This window comes from Pongo abelii, chromosome Y, assembly GCF_028885655.2.
Source record: "Pongo abelii isolate AG06213 chromosome Y, NHGRI_mPonAbe1-v2.0_pri, whole genome shotgun sequence".
NCBI classification, from domain to species: Eukaryota; Metazoa; Chordata; class Mammalia; order Primates; family Hominidae; genus Pongo; species Pongo abelii.
Window position 1 is genome coordinate 15,474,999 of NC_072009.2, and position 12,566 is coordinate 15,487,564.

General features: G+C 37.4%; 1 pseudogene; it reads right to left on the minus strand.

The window, feature by feature from the left end:
* Window positions 1–631: 631 nt before the first annotated feature.
* LOC129053438 (RNA-binding motif protein, Y chromosome, family 1 member B-like) lies at window positions 632–10,920 on the minus strand (annotated as a pseudogene).
* Window positions 10,921–12,566: the final 1,646 nt, after the last annotated feature.

The window sequence follows — 12,566 nt, forward strand, 5'->3', positions numbered from 1 at the left end:
ATTGATAAATTCCCAACCCTCCTAGATTATTCCTATTTGTAAGAATATATTGCTAAAACATTGCTTACAACATTCATTGTCAAATATTTGAAGACAATATTAATGTGAGTACCTCCCAAAACTAAACACTCATTTTTCACTATGTAAACTAGGACCATTTAATTTCATTAAGCTAAGTACCTAGGAAACTTAGCAGGTTCAGTTTGATTTCAGTGGAAAATATGTTTCCATTACCACTGTCCCGCTTCAGTCACAGAATGCTTCAAGAAGAATGTTCTGGATGTTTTAAACTCTAGTTTCAACAGTATCTATTACTTTTTGACCTTTACTATTCCTCTGAAGGACAAACGTTTCAGGGTGAGGCAGACAGCTTCTGAGGGCTTCTGAAACTTGAATTTGTGATTTGTCCACCTAGGTCCCCCAAAGAGAAGAGATTATGGGCGTGAGCCACCTTGCACAGCTGAAGCTGGTAAGTTTTTTAAAAGAAACGCAGCCTAATTAGGAAACTTGTGCAGCTTCCAAGGAAGACTGCAATTGCGCCTACTTTTGTATGTTTTTATGTGCAAACCAACAAACGCAAGTTTTTACAAACAACACAGTTTACTCTGCTATTGAATTTGCTTTTGAGCACGTGTAGCAATAAAATCAGGCACTTTGCATTCCATGTATAGATTTATTCTGAAAATTTTACTACACACATTACACCTAAACAGATAGCTTTCAAATGGTATTAAAAATAATGAAATTACTTTGATAAAGATTCCTTTTCAGCTCAAAAAATTCATGGAGGAAGTTAATAGCTACCTCTCCCTACAAAACTAACTTATTTCTAGTAGTGGTACTCAGGTAATAATACAGAAACAACATTGTAATTTTCGATACCCACGGAAGAACTCTTATTTTAAATATCTGCTTCAGTCTCCTTTTTCAGATCGGCTTCCCCCAACACCTTTTCTAGAAGCCCTGTAACTTGAGCTCCCATATTCTTCACGAGGATCACGGTGCACCCTATCCACTGAAGGTGGATAGGTTTGTTCTTTTCTGCCACTGTGCTCACGACCACTGGAATAGGAATCACGATGGCTCCTTGAGTAACTCTCCCGGCTTCTGTCATATCTATCTCGTGTATTGTTATAATCACGGCGACTGCTTCCACTGAAAGTCATCCGAGGACCTGGTGCAGGTGGTACACCACGAGAGGTCCCTGCAGGGTTGATAAAATAATAGCACTTATGTTGAACTACATTGAAACATTTTTACTGGTATCACTAAACCACGAATCAGTTAAAGTTCTATTTGGAAATACCTGCTTTCCTCTGCCTCTCTTGACAGGATATTAATTGTGACTGCAATAGTCAAAATGTTTTATTTAAAAGAAGTGTCAGTGTAGTATTTTGAAGCTTAAGAAAGTCTATTCTAAAATAAAGGTTGAGTCACGTTTTCTGTAAATGAATTGAAGTTCTAACCTTCCTATAGATCCCTAGGCTTTACACTGTTAACCTTTCCCAACATTTAAACATGTTATGGTTTTCCTTTGTAATTTTCCCTAAAATTTTGTTACAGCAATGATCTGCTCTACTAAATATAATTGTATAATTTACAAAACATACCTGGACGCTTACTATAACTCTGACATGCATGTCTGTAGGAACTTCCACTTGGACGTTCTGAATCATCTCTACCATGGCCGTCATGATCACTATTAAACAAAAAACAAAACAAAACAAAACAAAAAACCTCTTCGTTAGTGTCAGAATGAACAATTTAAGACGTATATTGGAGAAAACAAGAAAATGTTATAGTACCCATATCGTCTAGAAGAATGTTCATCACGGAGAGAACGACCATAATCACGCCATGCACAGTCTTTACGTGGCGGAGCATAACACCTGGTGTCTCGGGAACTTCGATGATTTATGCTTGCATAAGTTTTAAAGAAACAAATTTTAAATGATCAACTTCTAGTATCCAAAACATAACCTGTTTACAACTTTAAAAAAAAAAAAAAAAAAAAAAGGCCAGACATCTAAACAGACATTTCTTCAAGTACAATATATTCAAATACCCAAAAAGTACGGGGAACTGATACTCCTTATTAGGGATTCAGAAAATGCATTTCTAAGCCAAAATGTGATACCATACTTCCCACATACTGGAATGCCTATAAATTGTAACAAGCTGGAAATATCAAGTCTTTCAGAGGATGTAGGTAAACTGGAACCCTGATACAGTGCTTGCTGGAATGGAAAATGAGGCAGCTACTATGGAGACATGTGGTGGGTCCTGAAGAAAACAAACATAATTATCATATGATCAAGCAACTCCACACATACATAGCCAGAATTGAGTAAGTGTACTCAAGCTAATATTTGTGCCTAGAAATACTGCGGTGGAAACAACCCAAACAAAATAATGGGTTAACAGCCTGTGTAAGGAGTGAAGTGCGATGACGTAAACGAACCTTCAGGACATCCAGCAGAAAGAAAAGAGACAGACAAAAAAGTCGTGTAGTGTTTGAGCCCATTACAAGGAAATGCCCACAACAGGTAAGTTCATAAACAGAACACAGATTGATGTTTCCTGGTGGCAGCGGGAAGGGAGAAAAGGAAAGGGACTGCTTAACTGATAGTGGAGCTGTAGTCCGGAGTCATGAAAATGTTTTTTTTTTTTTTTTTTTTTTTTTTTTTACTAAATAGAGGTGGTTGTTACACAACACAGAATGCATTTAATGCCATTTAATTGTTAACCCAAAGATGTTTAATTTTGGTATGTGCATTTCATCACCACAACAAAAAACCAACTATTTTTTCAATTTTCCTTTACCTATCTTTAGTTGCATAAGCATCATCTCTTGTTGAGGTACTGTTCTTTCTCCGGGAGGAGGATGGCTCTCTGCGTGAAGGACCTGCATAGTTCTCTCTTCCACGTGAAATGGGACCTTTAATTTAACATGATGACATATTACGTAAAGTACAGAAAATTTGAAGAACTATCTTTTCTACTCTAAAACAACTTTAAAAATTATTTCTCCCATGACTCTCCTTCTCTTTCCCTGATTTACCAGACATTCATGACACCTTCAGCATAGCTTACAGCTTTGTATAATCTCTTGGCTCCTAAAAGGCCAGTTCCTCTTAAACACAGTTTAAGCTAAACATTAATTCTCAGGTTAACAGTTCATTTTTAACTGGAAATAACTAGTTAGTTGTTATCTTCCTTTTCATGTGAATTACTGATGACTATTAATGACACAGGGAAAATGCATAAAACCGTCAAAATTTACACTGATTTTAAAGTTTGCATATGGTGTCCTATCTCAGCCAAAGAAAGTACATTTACCCATCTTGTTCAATCTGTCTCACACACACACACAAGTAGTGCAACCCATGAACTACTGAATGTGAAATCTGTACACAAAAGTTCTTCTTTATCTCCAAGTGGTTGGCTCTATCTTAAATGAGGACAAATTAAAATATGCTCCTCCAGCTTTTCTAACGATGGCTAAGATTTATTTTACATGGAATAAGAAATACTGGTAAAAGAGTCATTACATCATTGTGCCTCATTCAAAATAGAACAGTTTTTCCTTTAATACAGGCTTCACGTGCTATTTCTGACAGGTCAGTCTCTCACCTATGATGTGTTCACTGGCTAATCTTTAAGTGGAAATGTGCTAGCTTAAGTATTGTGAACTCAATTACTACCTAACTTCACCAATCCTCTAATACGAAATGTAAAATTGAAAACAGAAGGTTTCCATTTCCTCCATATTATGATGCATGCCTTAGTAAGAATTTTAATTTGCTCTGCTTAAACTTCTTTGCTGAGAACGGTGACTTTTTTATCGTGCTTTCTTCTGTTCCATCTGAAATCTTACCCTTCTCCTCCTTCTCAAGATTATTACTTCTATTCAATCCTACTGCTCACCTTGTGTTGCTTAGTTCTAAATTCTCTCCTCAAATAATTTCAAATCCTGCACTAAGGATCTCGCGTTAAGGTTTAAACATCCCCGTACAATCTTAATGATAAATGTACAGCCCCTGAACTTCACGACTCTGCATTTCTGTGATATCAACTTAGCTGAAAAATGTTGGACTCCTTCATGTCTACATTTCAATCCTTACTTATCTTGTTAAACAGTATTAAAGCCCAGTGACTGCTTTTCTGCTAAATGCTCTTGTAGTATCCTCAAAGAACCAGCAAGAACACCTTGCACACAAGCATTACCGAGGTCACAGAAACTGTCTGGCCAGGCCCAGTGGCTCACGCCTCGAGCCACTGTGGAAGGCTAAAGCAGGTGGACTGCTTGAGCCCAGGGCTTTAGTGTCAGCTATGACAATGTAGTGAGATCCTGTCTCTACAAAAATAGGGAAAGAAAAATTGGATAGGTGTGGTGGTGCATGCCATGAGTCACAGCAACTCAGGAGGCTGAAACAGGAGGACTGCATGAGCTCCGGAATTTGAGGCTGTAGCAAGCCATCATCTCACCACTGCAGCCTGGCCTGGTGACAGCAAGACTCTAACCTGACAAAGAAACTGAACACACAATTTTTAGATTGGAACACCAGGGGTCAAATAGAAAGGGATCTAGGATATGCAAGGATTCATTAGACTAAGAAGCCTCCCATCAAAGAATACTGCTGGGAACTTTGAGAAAAATTAAGAGGAATTCTCTAGCAAACAAAGCATTAAATGGAACGTTTGCCTCTTTGTAATCGCTTCTTTGATCTGCAGTTAAAAGGTCAAGTATTTCTTCACCATAAATCTGAAATTCACCTAGCGAGATTCAAACTAAAATAAAAGCTATCAATCAATAAGTATGTCCATGTATGTGTCAATTCTAATGTGTTACTCAATCTTAAATTAAGCATTCAGGTAAATAGCTCATTTTCAGTCATACAAAAACTACGGTCTGGCTCTCAGGTAGCATTTACCTTGGCCTCCTATCCCACTATTGCTTCTTGCCACAGTTGAAGGAGCAGATTTTTTAGGAGGAGGACTTCCAATTCTTGAAGATGGAACTCTTTTAACTCCAAACGTTCCCCTAGAAGAACTCATGTGGAGATCAAGAGTGTATCCACCATCACCTGTATTTCATACAAAATCTTTTTAGTTGAGAAACGTCGCTGTTTTTTAAATGGCTAAATATTAGATGTGTATAAATCTTTCCTGCAGATTGTAATTGTAAAATTGCACAATTATCTAAACTAATAACCTTTAGTATTTCTATATGAAATTAGTTTAATTCAAGCAATAAAAGTCCATTTAGAAAATCTACAAAAATAATCAGGAATCATTTCATATATTGGTGTGAGAGAGAGATGTGGGATAAGTGGAGAGTGAAGAGAGAGCAGAAATCTATCATTCAAATATCTAAATATAATCTAGATCAAGAAAAACATATTAGGAGATCAGTAATAAATGGCTGCTCATATCATTCTGGTATGAAGAAAGCTTCGTGAAAACATATCATAAAATTAAACCAAATTCCACTCAAAGGAACTCAGATAATTACAGAATCAAAAGGTGACACCTTAGAAAAGTACATGATCTCTAAAACTTGTTAACATAATTTAGATTCTTAAACTTCCCTTATGTAATAGTAATTTTCAGCTTGGGCTATGCTCAATTTTAATAATCTTTAAGAATTGCATAATAAATAATGAAAAAATTTATATATGTGTGTGTGTATATATATACACATATATAAATATATGTATATATACACACACATATAAATATATGTATATATACACACACATACAAATATATGTGTATATACACACACATATAATTATATGTGTATATATACACACATATAAATATATGTGTGTATATATACACACATATATAAATATGATTTATATGTGATCTTTAGACTTTTCCTGAGTCACAGACTCTTTGAAGAAATTAGAGTTCTACATTCCTTAAACGGCAGATGCTATATGGCAGGCCAATGCGCAAGTTCTCCATATGAAATGAAAAATAAAATAGATTTGCTTAGATGCTTGCACATGTATAGACAGAAAAACAAATATAGTTGAATCAATCCTAAAATACTGAGTTACAGCCAGGTGCGGTGGCTTACGCCTGTAATCTCAGCACTTTGGGAGGGCGAGGCGGGCGGATCACGAGGTCTGGAGATCCAGACCATCCTGGCAAACACGGGGAAACCCCGTCTCAATTAAAAACACAAAAAGATTAGCCTGGTGTCGTGGTGGAGGCCTGTAGTCCCAGCTACTCGGGAGGCTGAGGCAGGAGAATGGCATGAACCCAGGAGGTGGAGTTTGCAGTGAGCCAGGATCGCACCACTGCACTCCAGCCTGGGCGACAGAGCGCGACTCCGTCTCAAAAAAAAAAAAAACAAAACAAAACTGAATTACAGACATTACATCTTAACAGACAGTTTTCAAATAGCATTCAAAATTATGAAATTACTTTGAAAAAATTCATTTTCATCAGTATACCTCAAAAAATTCATGGAATAAGACAGTATCTACCTCTCCCCACAAACCAACCTATTTCTTTTACTGGTACTCAGCTAATAATGCTGAAACAACATTTTAATTTTCGATATGTGAGAAAGAATTGGTATGCAAGAACTATTATTTTAAAGATCTGCTTTAGTCTCCTCCTTCACATCAGCTTTCCCTACCACCACCTCTAGAAGCCCTGTAACTTGAGCTACAATGTGCTTCACAAGGAGGATGGTGCACCCTATCTGTTCCTTTCTTCCACCGTGCTCACCATCACGGGAACAGAAATCACCACGGCTCCTTGAGTAACTCTCCAGACTTCTGCCATGTCTATCTCATGTATTGTTATAACCGTGGTGACTCCTTCCACCCTAAGTCATCAGAGGCCCTCCCTCATGTGGTGTACCACGGGAGGTCCCTGCGGTGTTGATAAAATAATAGAAAGTACGTTGAGCTACATTTCAACATTTTTACTGGTATCACTAAAGCATGAACCAGTTAAAGTACTATTTGGAAATATCTGCTTTCCTCTGTCTTTGGGGTCACGATATTCATTATGCCTGCAATAGTCAAAAGGTTTTATTTAAAAGAAGTGTCAGAGTAGGATTTTGAAGCCTAAGAAAGACTTAAACTTAGATATTTCCTGAGTCACAGACTCTTTTGACTAATTAACGTTCTACATTCCTTAAGTGGAAAATGCTTTATGGCAGCCCACTATGCAAATTATCCATATCAAAATATTTGCATCCATGTGTGCACGTGTATACACAGAAAAATAAATGTTGTGCAAGCAATCCTAAAATACTGAGTTTCTACTGTCCTTCTGGAAGGTTTTCAAGATTTCACTGTATTTTGACAATGCAACATCTATGAACTACGGGGCCCCAAAGAGAGAAACTCTAAAGTATTACGAATGTGAATGAGTTCTGCAGAAAACCTGTGGAGTACACACAATCATCATTCATAAACTCAGTTCAGTTGAAATTTATGTTATTTCCGTGCAAAGTAATTAAGATTTTAAAACAACTTTTAGATATTAGTTCAATCTTTCCTATAATACGTCTTTAGCACTTACAAATGATTTTGCTTATCAACAAGAATTTACTTTTCCTGGGAAGTAAATAAAATTGAGAAATTTCTACATCTTCCAACACTGTCTTTCAGTCCTATGGTTCCATCTTTATATTGTAAAACATTACCCAAGTGTCCTCCACGTGAGTGATGCCACCCTCTTCTTCCTCCACTGCTTCTTCTTGTAGACCTCAGACTTCCCGAAGGGCTTCTGTGTCTTGAAGGAGGTGGTGTTCTCCGCGTACCACCACGTTGAAAGGATGGTTTATTGGCTTCTTCTACTTTTATTGCTTTTCCATACAAATACTGAAAGAATAAAGTATACAATCGAGAAAACTGTCACAGTTAACCTAAACACATTTTACAGATGTTTTACATCAACTCTATTTCAGTTCTACACGTTTTCACCAAAGACAAACATTTTTCTTTTTTTTTTTAATTTTTTTTTTTTTTTCCTGAAATGATCGCGTCCTTCACAATGTGAAATTTGAGACATTTGCTGAGCACATGCCTTCCATGAAGGGATAAACAGAAATTCTATTATTCAGTTTCCTTGAAAGGCCTCCAATATTAAAAAATAACACCTCAAAAAATTAACCCATCACACATTCTGCCAGACAATGTGGCACATGTTCTTTACAATACATAATTTACTTCACCTTTGCATCCATGTCACTTATTTAAAAGCCTCAGTGTTTCAAGTGTATATAAAAGAATGTGTCATTTTAAAAAGTAAGGTTATTTATTCAAAGGCATTAGTTACATTATTCATTTTGAATTGTTTCCTGTTTATTGTGCTCATACTCACATACAAGGTCCCAGTATAATTTACAATTCTGTATTTACTCTACTTCTGTTTCCTTAAATGTGATATAGGGTTGGTCTCCTTCATGTCTTCTGCCTTACTAATTTCTTATTTGGCCTTAGACGTGTCCCTGTAAAACAACTCGTAGTAGAGTACTGCATGCTGTTTCTCAGAAATGCTTAAATGTCCTAATTAAATTCACGATAACTTTCTTCAATTTAATCTTTTCTATAGGCCAAAGCAATGTTTCAAAACAGTTTAGCTAAGAACTCTATTTCAAAATCACATGGCTTTTGGTAGTTGGGGGAAGATCTTAGATACTTTCCAAGATCTCTTGCAGCCACGTAGCCAGTTGTTCCTACCTTGAGACTTCTTTTGCTACTTCTGGGCCAAAAATATTTTCCCCAGATTTGCACATGGCTGCTCGCTTCCCAGTATTCCAAGGTCAGCCAAAATTTCTTAAACTCCTCATTCGTCCTGAAAACTCTAAGTACCTCCTTATTTCCGTTCTTAATAGTTATGTGCATATAACACTTATATTTATTTTTATACAATAAAATATGGGAGATGAAGTGATTTAGAAATCACAGCTACAAAAACTACCTCTTCTTCTGCTTGAAAACTAGCGGAAAAAATTATCATAGATTACTATACAAAAGTCAAAATTATCTCCAGTCCTGACACCATGCCATGAAGAGAAAGCAGCTCTCGTGTTCTACCACACCTTCAAACACAGAAGTATAAGAGTGAATAAAAATGTACTGTCTGCTGTGTACCAGGAAGTCTGCTAGATATAACAGAAATGAAAGCAACTAGGAAAGTTTAAATATGCACTAAAGACAATTTAACGATCGAGAGATTAATACATGGTACAGGGAGTACAAAATACCTAGTATATACGATGAGGAAGAAACTCTAAAATCTAAGTTGTTTTTGAAGAATAAATTATTATTTCGTAGACATTTACAGAGAATGGTAACGCTCACCAAGTCCAAGAAAGCATACTCGAGATAGCACAAAGGGTAACAGAAACTACAATCAGATTGTGATAATGTTATAAAACACAAAAAGCTCCAAAGCGTCCAGGATGGAATGATCTTGACTGCAACACAAAGGAATTCGGTAGTTAACAGTATTACAGAAAAGTTTAAAGCCGTAGTAAACACACAATCCCTGGAATTTAAGTCTCAATAGGACAAGAGTCCATGGATTGGATCAAAACAAGTCCAACAACACACTGGGAAAATCAGGAATTAGGTATGCGTGTTACATAAATCACTCTGGTGACAGACTAAAAATGTGCTTAGGAGAAAAGGGCAACGATGGGACAAAAATGTCAGTTAGTTGCTCTGTTATCCAAATTCAATGTTCTCATATTATTTTCTATGTTCAACTTCTTAACACTTCCTTCAGTGAAAAGGTCCTCTTTAAATATACTTTCTCTAGAATACATTTTCAGGGAATGGATAAGAATGTTTCCGTCTAGTGAGTCTGTCTAGGTGTCTCTTTACGGAAGACTTCTTTCTTGTAAGTGTGTCTAGGTATATATCCACGGTTTGTCTACGCTACAAAAGTCTTTCCAGGAATCGGACGTAACTCCCTTAATAGCATGTCATAAATATTGACTTCTTTCTCTCATATTCCTGACGGTTCTTTCTAAGTTTTAAACCTCTTTGTAAGCTTCTGAAAATCTACCTACGCTCATATTGAAGTACAAACATGGAAATTGGGTTACCATAGAGTAATTCATACAACGTTTATTTCTATATCCTTTCAAAAACACTTGCATCTATGAGGCAAAAAGAAGAGGATGGCTAAAGCATTTCAGTTCACACGGCATTCTGCTATCTTCAAAAGTTTAGTAATACTAAAAAGACCTACTAATACTGCTAATTGAAAAACAAAGTTAAAACATTATTCACTAGGGACCCTTACCTTTCCATTCATATCTTTGGCAGCATTCCTAGCATCTGCAGGGTTCTCAAAAGTAATAAATGCGAAGCCTCTACACTTGTTTTTTCGATCTTTCTTCCAAACAACTAAAATACATGAAAACATTTTACATGTACATAACTAACTCACCATAATAACACACATCTTAGAGTTACATGAAATCAGAAAATAATTACATTTCACATCATTACTACGATTCTTAATACTGAGTCACCCATATAACCTGCCTATTATATTTCATTTTGCTCTCCAGCTGCACAAATAATTTACTTTTGCTCATTTTCCTTTTGAAGTAGTAGGTGACCCTTTCCACAGACCCTTCAGCTGCTGCCATGAGAATTATCCGAATATCAAACAGAAACTTCAAAACAACAGTTTAAAAACAAACAAAAAAAATCATTTTAATTTAAGAATTCAAGGAAATATTTTCAGTGTATGTCTACTTTGGTAAAAAAATAAATATAAAATATACAGAAATATATGTTGGCATCAAGAGTTACCTTCCGACACGCGACCATGTTCCCCAAATACTGCTTTAAGCGTCTTTTCATCGGCTTCTCTACTTAGCCCACCAACGAAAAGCTTGCCAGGCTGATTCGCTTCCATCATTTAGCTGTAAAGGATGAAAATTTATCTATATTTAGATAACAATAAGAGAGCCCAAAACATAAAATTTTATTACATACTGTGTTGAAACCTCAAGTGAAATACCCTTACAGAGGCTGACATCTTCCTAGTATTACTTACTCGAAATATGAAAAATGTGTAACATACAGAGCAAAAGCAGCACTGACTTCATGGAAAAACGCTGCATTTTACTACAAACCTCACAAAAACTCCTTTATAAAACTTAGATAACAAAAGCCATTGCGATTTTATAAAGTTGCAATACTCAGGAAGCCCGCACTTAAATACTTTGATTTGGTAACTAAACATTTAGGAGGTACAATGTGATTTTGTTTGTTTGTGTGTTTGTTTTCTTTTTTTTTTTTTTCCAGAGACTTCAATTTCCTTTAGGCAAAGTGTACGTCCATTAATAGCATTTAATAAATACTGTCTTCCTTCTCTCATATTCCTGAGAGGAGGACTGAAGCGTCCTCCAACCAGCTTCAAGTGATCGTGCCACATCTCAGCTTCCCAAGTAGCTGGGCGTACAGGGGCTGGCGATCTCAGCTGGGCATGTGTGTGGGTGTCTGTGTGTGTATAGAAACAGCTTTCCCCATGTTGCCGAAGCTGGTCTCGAACTCCTGGGCTCAAGTGATCTGCTTGCATGAGGCTATGAAACCGATGGGATTTCAATGGTGAAACACCACGCCAAGACTGCTATTTGGATAAATGATTAAATTCTCCTAATTAAAGTACATGCTTTCTTGGGGGAGTATATTTTAAATATTTTACAAACGTTTAGTGATTTGAAATATACGAGAGATCAGGGATCCCCAAACACGGGCCTCCAACGGGTACCTGTCTCTGGCCTGTTAGTAATCCCGACGCAGCACAGGTGGTGAACCACTCGCACTGCCTGAGCCCCGCCACCTGTGGGATCAGCAGAGGCATTGCATTCTCACAGGAACCCTACTGTGAACTGCCCATGCGAAAAATCCACGTGGCGCTCTCCTTACGAAAACGTAATGCCTGAGAACAACCTAAGGTGGAACAGTTCCATCTAGAAACCATCCCACCTATCCTCCCGCTGCCACACCCTGTCCTCCTCACAGATCCCCTGCCCGGTCCCTGCCCCCTGTCACACCGCTCTGACCCGAAGCCCCGCCACACCCGGTGCCCGTTGGGGCCCTGACACCCACCACCCACCCCAACGTGTCCAACTCGCAGCCTTCTCCCCCTACCCACCCCTTGTCTGGGGAAAAATCATCTTCCACTAAGCCCGTCCTTGGTGCCAAAATGGCAACAGATTAACGGAGCTCATTATGTTACACAGGCCGGTCTCCATCTCCTGACCACAAGCCATCCTCCCATCTTGACTTCCCCAAATTGCCCGGATTACCAGAGTACGTCTGCATGCCAGGTTAATAAAGTAACTCAAGCGCGATTATTTCGTTTCCGTTTTAGGCTATCTATCGCCATTTACCTCGATTACACTCACTTACTCGGTTTAAATTATTTACGATACCAGAGATACAGGAAACATTTCCAATAGTGTCTTACAAGGAGGGAGACATTTCAAGGCTTTACAGACACAAATTTAAACTGTGATTATTTATGGCCCCAGACTTCTACATACACTAAAGTAACGCAATTTA